This window comes from Nannobrachium achirus, assembly GCF_963921795.1.
Source record: "Nannobrachium achirus genome assembly, chromosome: 2".
NCBI classification, from domain to species: Eukaryota; Metazoa; Chordata; class Actinopteri; order Myctophiformes; family Myctophidae; genus Nannobrachium; species Nannobrachium achirus.
In genome coordinates, this window is record NC_137811.1 from 74,479,948 (window position 1) to 74,489,964 (window position 10,017).

A 10,017-nucleotide genomic window follows, 5' to 3' on the forward strand; every position below is an offset into this window, starting at 1 on the left:
TTATCGTATATATCTTAATTACAATGAAATGAAGTTGACATGTTTTTAACAGTTGTATAATCGCAATATTACACGAGAGGGTAATATTGTGTAATATCAGTCCCGCCAAATAACCGCGATAATGCACACCCTCTCGTTTAATATTGCTTAAATACAGAATAGTCTGTATATTGAAACTATAGAGAATCCAGGTCAACAAATGAACCTGGCATTTATCAAATGTATCAAATCATTTATCAAATGTATCAAATAAATCATTTATCAAATGTATCAAATAAATCATTTATCAAATGTATCAAATAAATCATTTATCAAATGTATCAAATAAATCATTTATCAAATTTATCAAATAAATCATTTATCAAATTTATCAAATAAATCATTTAAATCAAAAACAGGAGCATTTGTATTTAAGTGAATCAAACAAAGACATGTTGTTTCAACATGTCTTTGTTTGAGGAATTGAGGTAATTGATTTAAGTGAAATGATTCCAGTCAGCAGGTGCTTTACACTAAAATGAACGTCTCCCAATGTCTTTCTGGATACCAGGTCCCTCCAATTCTCCACATAAGGTTGTTGTTGGCTATGTCTTCATGGATATCTTAAACTGAACAGACATAACAGCTGTTTTTATAATTAAAATAAATACATTTGAAAATGAAAAGCAACCAATGAAACCGTCTCCGTGATGTGTACGGTAGGGACGCCTGAGTACACATCTACAGTAAGATACATTTAATGTCTTTGAAGTGTTCTCTGATATATATCATGACACCATAATCAATAATAGGAACTAGAAGCTGCTGAACAATGTGTTTTCTTATTTGAAACGCCACGCAGTGCGACGCGTTTTGAGCTTGCTTCTATTTTTGCTTTTTTTTTATTAGAATCCTGAAAATTATTTTGTTAATTTAATTTCAAATGCATGTGCAGGTTCTGATGTTACTTATGTTACTTCTTACTTTATGAACCTGATACAAATGCCTTGGACATAAAAAAAACTAGTCATTAAGATACTAATATAGAGTAGACTGAAATAATTAAAGCTGGTCATGTTGGCACGTTTGGAATTATAGCAGCTGAAACCAATACAATAATATACCAGTATTCCTGAGTGCCGCATTAAGTGAAGACGGGGGCCGCATGTGGCCCCCGGGCCGCCAGTTGCCCATCTATGCTATAGGTCAAGTACTGCGGGTTAAGGTGGAGTCTTCAGAGGTTATACACACACACTGTAGGCTAGTGTAGTGTGTAACCTCGTGTACATTCTGTACCTGTTGGTCCATGTGTATGTGACTATACTGTATGTGTATACAGTATTATGTAACTACTTGACATTTAAGCCTCTCCTTGCTATTTTCTTTCTTAAAAATGTCCGATTCTAGACAGATTTGTTTTCTCCCTCCACCCTCCACCTTGACCCCCTTCTTTTTCTTTTCTCCTACCTGAAAGAACAGCAACAAACGATGGAACTTGGACACAAAACCACCTGTCGACTGATGTGGCAGCAGTGTTGTTTTTGACAGCAAATTTAGATTTAGTTTTAGTCATAGTCTTTTGAATAAAATGACTCTTAGTTTAAGTCCTAATTTAGTCACCTGAAAAGTTTTAGTTTTAGTCTAATTTTAGTCGACTAAATATACAGTTGATTTAGTCAACTAAAATGAATTTTGGCAGGCCTTGATGACATTGTAATGGCTGATTTTACACTTAGTTGCGTACTGAAAATAGCCGATCTACAAGCTCACAACGCGTCGCGCAGCGACGCATTGTGAGCTTGTAGATCTGCTATTTTCAGCATGCAACACCTGAGAGCAACCAAACATAAAATGACTCTCTCCTCCACTAGTCCCTCCCTAACGTTTTAGTCTAGTTTTTATTTTCTTGACGAAATTGTCAATATATTTTGCCTTAGTTTTAGTCATCACAGCTTAGATTTTATTTCGTTTTTATTTCGTTTTCGTCAGTGATAAAAATGCAGCCGACAAACATTTTTTGTCATAGTTTTAGTCGACAAAATCAACACTGACGTGCAGAGAATGTTAACCCTGCAAGACCCGAATTAATTTCTACTGGCCAATTAAAAAAAAAAAAAAAATCTGATGGTGTTGTAGCAGTCCTAATCACAGGAAAATGTAATGTTAAAAAATGTATAATGTTTTTGTAAGGTTTTATAGCCATACATCATAAATCATAAATCATGCTCTAATTTGCATTTTGGGGATATTTTTCCACAATATTAACATATGCACGTGTTCTAGACATTCTAATGATCACGGAAAAAAAAATATTACAGGCATTTTACTTATGTTTTAGTGAGGAATAGCTTCAGTTAAAAAGTGAGATGTTGTTCGTCCAGACGCTGGAATGTCAACTTCTCTGGGAGGTGTGAATGTCAGTCTCTGTGGGGGGTATTTATATGCAAATATCGTGGCCAATGGCATTGTAATACTAAACAATAGGATTTAATGGTGATGCTAATGTGAAAAAAGAACAGGAAAACTAATTATATATATTTTTTTAAATGATTTAAAAAATGTTGCCAAAAAGCAACACTGGGCCTTGCAGGGTTAGAGAGGCAGGGGCTGAAATTTCTAAAAGGGCACTTTTGGTGAAAATACCGCACTGCGGAGGTCGGCTATTTTCGGTGCTTGATACCACACTGAACTAAGCATCATCAAGTGAATACTGGAGATGTGGCGTAACGGCATGGATTTCTACACAGAGAGGGCAATTCAGGAGAGTTTGAACAAAGCAATTCTCTTGAATGCTGCCTTCAGGTATGGCATGGAAAGAGGGGGCATTTGTCTTTCTTTCACCGTAGTAAAAACTGCATTCATGGTCTGGAGAGGGCACTTTTTACAGAGGGATAAAAGGGAAGGGGCTCAAGCCCCCTTTGATGTCTACTGTATGTGTGCACATGCCTGTGTGACAGTAAAGATGATTCTGATGATTAAGTTTGGGATCCCTCTAGGATTTTAACCATTCTGCTTTCTTAACACAACTCGTGCCTCTTAATCTGAAGGTTGCTTTCTTAACACAACTCGTGCCTCTTAATCTGAAGGTTGCTTGTTGCCTCGGTGCCGCGCCGTTTCCTCCGTCGGCCGCCGCTATTATTTTGAAGGGCTGGAAGGGGGTTGTTTTTGTTTTTTGGAGCGGTGAAAGCGCTCCCAATAGACAGGTATGTCCGTGGGTATGTGGGTGGCTGGCTGGCTGGCCGTGTCCGTCCGTCCGTAGCCTGGCAATACCTTGAGTGGCCACACACAACACACTAGTTAAAGGAGGGGCGCTGTTTTGTGCAGGCCAGGCACACTCAACACTCACACACACACACACACACACACACACACACACACACACACACACACACACACACACACACACACACACACACACACACAGGGTATAGCTGCTCAGATTCACCGCTCCACTTCGAACCGAGGTTTGATTTTTGGATTATCACTTGACGGCAACGATTACGTCATCTAGTCACATGACAGTGTGAGCCGAGAAGAGAAACATGGCTGCGCCCTGCCGTGTGTATTGTTTACATCAGATCTGGTGCAAAATGGCTCAAAATGGCTCTTTTGGATTAAATGAAGTCTCTTTATGGGCCTCTCCATTGACTTAACATGGAGGAGCTTCACTTCGCGTGCACGCCCAACGTGCGTTTTAAACAAATCGCGGACATTACCGATGCGGCCGCGACCGGAGCGACATTATGTAAGTATTAATACATTTACTGTAAATACAGTAAGATTGACGGTGAGCGCTGTCAACGGCGTCATGTAGTCACCGATTTGAATGACGGTGAGGATCGTCTACAGCAGCAGAACAGTTAAAGGGATATTTCACTTTCAAAAAAGCTTTTGGTAATTTTATCGTCTAATCAGGCTTTTATGAACACCACAAACAGTTTTTAATTTGCTTGATTCAATATTTAGATATTTGATGTAAATGTTACCAGGTTACCTCCAGGCCCAGGGCCTCTCCCCACACACACCCATTGTAACTTCAAACTTCATTTTAACCATGATAGAAGTTATGGATAAAACACGGCCTGCTCACGTATTAGGAGGGTAACATGGTCACCAGAAAGAATAATGTTTTTTTTTTACTGAATCTATCATGGTTAAAATGAAGTTTGAAGTTACAATGGGTGTGTATGTGGATAAAAGCCCATAAGGTGTTTCCCTGTTGAAAGTGGAATATCCCTTTAACGATTCCATCTTAACAGTTGAACTCTATAGAACTTTGGCTTTAATCATAATTTTTGATAAACACGAATTCAATCATACTTGCTGGATTGCGTACGTATATTATTTTTGTGGTTCTCAAAGTGAGGTTCGGGGACACTCTGGGATACTTGAAGGGGTTCCAAACCAAATGGACCCTTACAGGTCTGTGACCCTGACAACGTCCGTTTGTACACTCTCAGAGTTATGGTGAATGAAAAAGAACCACTGATATTATAATTGTACAGCAGGGTGAAGTCCACATAACGTGCTCTGACCATGTCGATAAAACTGGTTCCAGAAACGCTTCCAAATGTGATGATGGAACCCAAAACCCAACCCTAGTTCTTCTGATTCTGTCTGACCGTGTCTGAAACACAATGTCCTGCCAGTAGAATACGCTCATTTTCCATGTTCGTTCTTTCTTTCTTTCTCTTTCTTTCTTTCTTTCTTTCTTTCTTTCTTTCACTGAATATGAAAGTAAAGCTTCATAATCTTTCAAATTACGTCATACACTGAACTATGAAATACAATATTAATTTACCATCTAGTAATTCTTTTTACCGATTATGAAAGTGATGCTTGCACACTTTTCTAACTACGTCATACACATTAAAATATGAAATAGTTGAATGTGAAAGTGATGATTTGAAGTGCGTCAAGCACTGAAATATGACAATAGTTGAAGAATACGAAAGTGAACATTGTAAGTGTTCAAATGTTTTTAATACCTCTAAAATGACAAAATTGACAAGCAGATGCAGAAATTGTGAAAATAGCAGATCTACATGCTCCCAACGCGTCGCAACGTGGGGCGTTGTGAGCATGTAGATCTGCTATTAATTGTCCCCAGTTTTCTGCTATTGTCCCCAGTTGAAATAGGTTGTGGCCTGAAAAGGTTGAGAACCACAATCAGGCTCGATAACGGACAGCAACGCAGCACACTAGAAGCCAACAATAGTTTAAGGATATGAAAGTGATCCCCCCCCCCCCCCCCCCCGCCCCCTTTTTTCAAATGCTGTGTCATACTGTACATTGGAATACTAAAATACATATTTGAATATTGTTCAACCTCAAATCAAATCAAGAAGTTGCATCTCACTAGTAATCGTCCTGTGATACATCCAGTGGATTACTCACTATTTAAACTTGTGTAATAGCACACACACACACACACACACACACACACAAGACATATCCTCTAAAAACGTATATTTCCATTACTTGCACAATTTCATCTTTTCCTGCTTATAACAGTATAATGTGTGACACTATATGTGTCACACATTTAGAAACAAGTGGTTTTAAAACACAATTCTTAAGATTTCAAACCAGTGTTTACCAAACAATGGGTGGGGGCCCATTTATTTATTTATTTTGGGGGGGGGGGGGGGGGGGGGGGGCGTGTGTGAATATAAATGTTTGCGTTTCCAACGAAAAAAATAGAGATGTTCCTAAAAAAAAGTAATATAATAAAAACAAATCCGTTGTGAGCTTGTAGATCATCTATTTTAACCATTTTGAAACAGGGCTTAAGTTGTTAAATAATTTCGTCTTTTTGGCTCCTGAGCTTAAAAGTGAACTGGGGGTCCCTCAAGGATCGATAATGGGTCCGCTCCTCCTTTTCCCCCCATTCCAAATCTTTTCACAGAAAACGGCTGATCTACAAGCTCACACACCGTGCGCTGTGAGCTTGTAGATTTTCAGTGAATGTTTGCCCCAGAAAAGGGCGCTTATTTAGGGTTCATGTGGTCAATTCAATATTATGATAGCTCTTATAAGACCAACACACACACACACACACACACACACACACACACACACACACACACACACACACACACACACTAGTCTGGAACCTCTCAAAGCATCGCCCGTTGCCCGGGCGACCAGAGAAACCAGTGGAAAAACGACACATGTTGTTGTTGCCTGTAAAACCATGAGTCATGAGTGAATATATTTAGATTCTCTGGAGGCCTTTATAAAGACTGGGACGCTCTGAAGTCCTCCACATCTGTCTGTCTGTCTGTCTGCGAGGGCCGCAACGCCAGCTTGTAGATCTGCAATTCTTTTTTTTTAATCGTGACAATTTTGTGTCTTTACGTTCTATAAAAATGAGCAAATATTGGAGTTACAAATGTTCGCTTTTTAAAAGATATATTCAAAGATTTTTCAAAAATAGCAGATCAACAAGCTCACAGTGAGCTTGTAGATCTGCTATTTTGTTAATAGTAAAAGCATAAATATATGGTTAAAGTGGTTGCAGGTGTTAATGGGTTATAAAGACACTGATGTCCTCACATCCACTGTTAATCTTTTTGACTAAGACTAAAAGACTAAGATTTGGATATATTTAGTCGACTAAGACTAGACTAGGACTCGTAGAGGTGTAAAGATATAGAAACTGCATCGAAATATCGTTTTTAACTTAAAAAAATCGAAGTATATCGAAATGAAAACAGCTAAAATCGAATCGCATTGTTTGATTTTGATCGAATCGGCAGTGCAAAGAATCGATTGTATCGATACTACCTACTTGTGCATTGTATTTAGCATTTTTAAGAAGAAAAAATTAAAAGGAGGGTTTAATTACTTTTCCTTTCCATATAACTACACTGGTCTATCAATAAATGCGTGTAATCTCTGGGTTCATGTCAAGGTGCAGGTTTGTCAATATAAAATGTCCATGTATTTGGCAGATAATCACTGTGTTTACTTATTAATATCCATAATAATTCATGTTTCCCTTAAAAACCTGCACTATCCACACCTTTCACACAGATTTAATGTCTTTGCTAAATAATTACTATATCGATTTTAAATAATTGAATCGAATAGTATCGAATCTCCATGAATGAACCAATATCGTCCATGTATCGTATCATCAACCATGTATCGTGATATGTATCGAATCGCTATTAAAATATATCGTTACACCCCTAACTAGGAGCTATATTGTTGTCCATGCGAGGGGTATTCAAACTTTTTTGACTAAGGGCACCCCTGTAAATAACTTTTTCATCCACGGCACCCCTGAATTACACTGTTATTTTTTTGAATCTTACATCCTATTGGAGAAATATCCGTTTCCATGATCAGAAGTGACTGAACATAAAGTTATACATTTAACCACTTGAACCCCAGCATGCCTATTCTGGGGGGAAGGTTCTCCAAAAATATAATTGTGAGCTTGTAGATCTGGTATTTTTGGTGAAGAGAGTTGCCGTAGATGGAAAAAGAACTCTTCAAGTACAGTGCAAATCAGGTCTGTTTTACTAAGCATAGTGAAGTGATATTGATGTAGTGATATTGATGAATTCCACATATTATCAAATTATCGCGCGGCACCCCTGGACTAGCATGACGGCACCCCAGGGTGCCCCGTCACCCACTTTGAAAACCCCTGGTCCATGCCTTACCCCTTATCCCTGAACTTCTTTGACTTTATTACCATTTTGAAAACATTTTAACATTTTTAGTTTTAGTCGACTAAATATCATATGATTTTAGGTTCCAGGGGGTCCCCAGCAGTAGTAGTGAACATAGCATCTCTATCATTTTAACCACTTTATCCATTCTTAGATAGATTAAATCATCTCTTCTGGGGGTCCCTGGCACAGAACCTTTCCAGGTGGGGGTCCACAGTGAAAAACATATCATTTTGGGGGTCCTAACCCGGGGGCCCACTAGTGGGCCTCCAGCTTATTGCAAATGGGCCCTCAAATAATTGGCAATAATAAAAATAATATCTACACAGAAAATGCAAGCATTTGCACACAAACACACATGCACGTCCAGTCGTCCACACACACACACACACACACACACACGCATGCGCGCGCGCACGCGCACGCACGCACGCATGCGCGCGCGCACACACGCACGCACGCACGCACACACACACACACACACACACACACAGTGTTTTTATCTGTCAGACTTTGAGACGATGTCGGTAAAGTAGGAGGTGAAATACAGGAGCCTGTCTGTCTGAGAACACCCTTCATTTGACCTTTGACCCCGGAGGTCTGAAAGCAGTCTGCTTTCTGCAGCACAATAATGATGGAAACCATGCACAAACAGTCCTCCTAATTGGTGTGTGTGTGTGTGTGTGTGTGTGTGTGTGTGTGTGTGTGTGTGTGTGTGTGTGTGTGTGTGTGTGTGTGTGTGTGTGTGTGTGTGTGTGTGTGTGTGTGTGTGTGTTATAGATGTGTCTAGTGCCCTCTGGTGGGGGAAAGAGGTCGACACAGTCAGGACCTTTTGGTCAGGGGTGTCCAAAGGTTTTTTAAATAGATAGATACCTTTATTATCCCAAGGGGGAAAACCAGTTGCCCAGAGGCAGCACAGCAGTATAAGGTTATTTACAAAGTTACAGAGAAGTATGAAAAAGATAAAAAGAAAAAACAAGAACAGAGTACAGTAAGAGCAAGGTACATCAAGAAAGGGAACGAATAGTATGTATAATATATATATATAGGCTATACATAAATTGTCCTCCTCAAGCACAACTATCAATATAATACAGTGCCCAAATCAAAGTGACCATAGCAGTCAATGCTAGTTAGTGCAACAAGTATCTCAACATCGTGTCAAACACAAGCAGAAATACTAAAAAAAAACTACTAACACAACCTAAAGGTCAGAGCGATAAAAACAACTAGCAAAAGAAAAAAACAAAAACAAGAAAGGGTGACGCAGCAAGACGCACAAGAGCACCCTCCCTGGAAGGTCCTTAGAGGTCAGAGTCAGTGCAGATATAGTTCCAGTAAAGAAAAAGGCTACCGTCGTCCTACGTTAGGAAGGTAGTCCTTGTCAATCGACCGTTGTGTGTCTCGTTTTTTCAAAAGGGGGCCACATTAAAAGATATTAGAAGAACACCAAAGGGCCAACTACATCTCACTCCTGACATAATGCACTTTCAGTCAGACCGTAACAAAGCCAGATGCAATTAAAAGATTTTCATCAATATTTAATATCAATGGTCTTTTGTCAGGCGTGTGCTCTGAACAAAACACACAAATAACTCACATTACCAAATGTAACCAGACGTGCAAGGTCAAAATGACCCCTTCAGAATGAGACAACAGGGAACAAGGAATCCTGACAAATTATACTCTGGGAAATTAGTAGCCCCATATAGAACCTCACCCGTCGCTGCATACTGTTGTGCTCCGAGATGAGGTCCTAAAAAGATGGCGTAGCGATCGCTGGGACTGCCGCAACAACGAGTTGGAAAACACTTAAAACTACATTTTATCCAAAAAGTAAAGGTAGTTCCGAGCTCACAGACTGTGCAACCTCGGTAAATAAAACATCAACCACGGCGTTGGGGAAACGGTTTAAATGGCTTATTTAGTCTCATTAAATTCAGAAAAGCCCCCTGCGGCAGGTGCAAATACTGCATCTTTCCTATTGTAGCAGATACAGTTTTCCCAACGCCGTGGTTGATGTTTTATTAGTAGACATTTTAAACTTGGAGATACGAGGTTTCCGCTCGACAACAACGATATATATGCTATTTTTATTATGTTCTCTGACTCTGAAGATTAGATCTACCTATAAGGTAGGTGGATTCTGCTTTTCAATGGGAATGGAGTGTTTTTTTACCATTGTCGGGTTTCTGCTAAAATACGCTCCGTTCTCCATACAAATTAGAAAGGCAAAACAGGGAAATAAAAATCATCTGTAGCAGACGCAGGTCACAGGTCAACCAATAGCATCAGTCTAACCGAAGGCTACGCTATGAAAACAATCATCTTAAACCCTGAGGATCCTAGGATA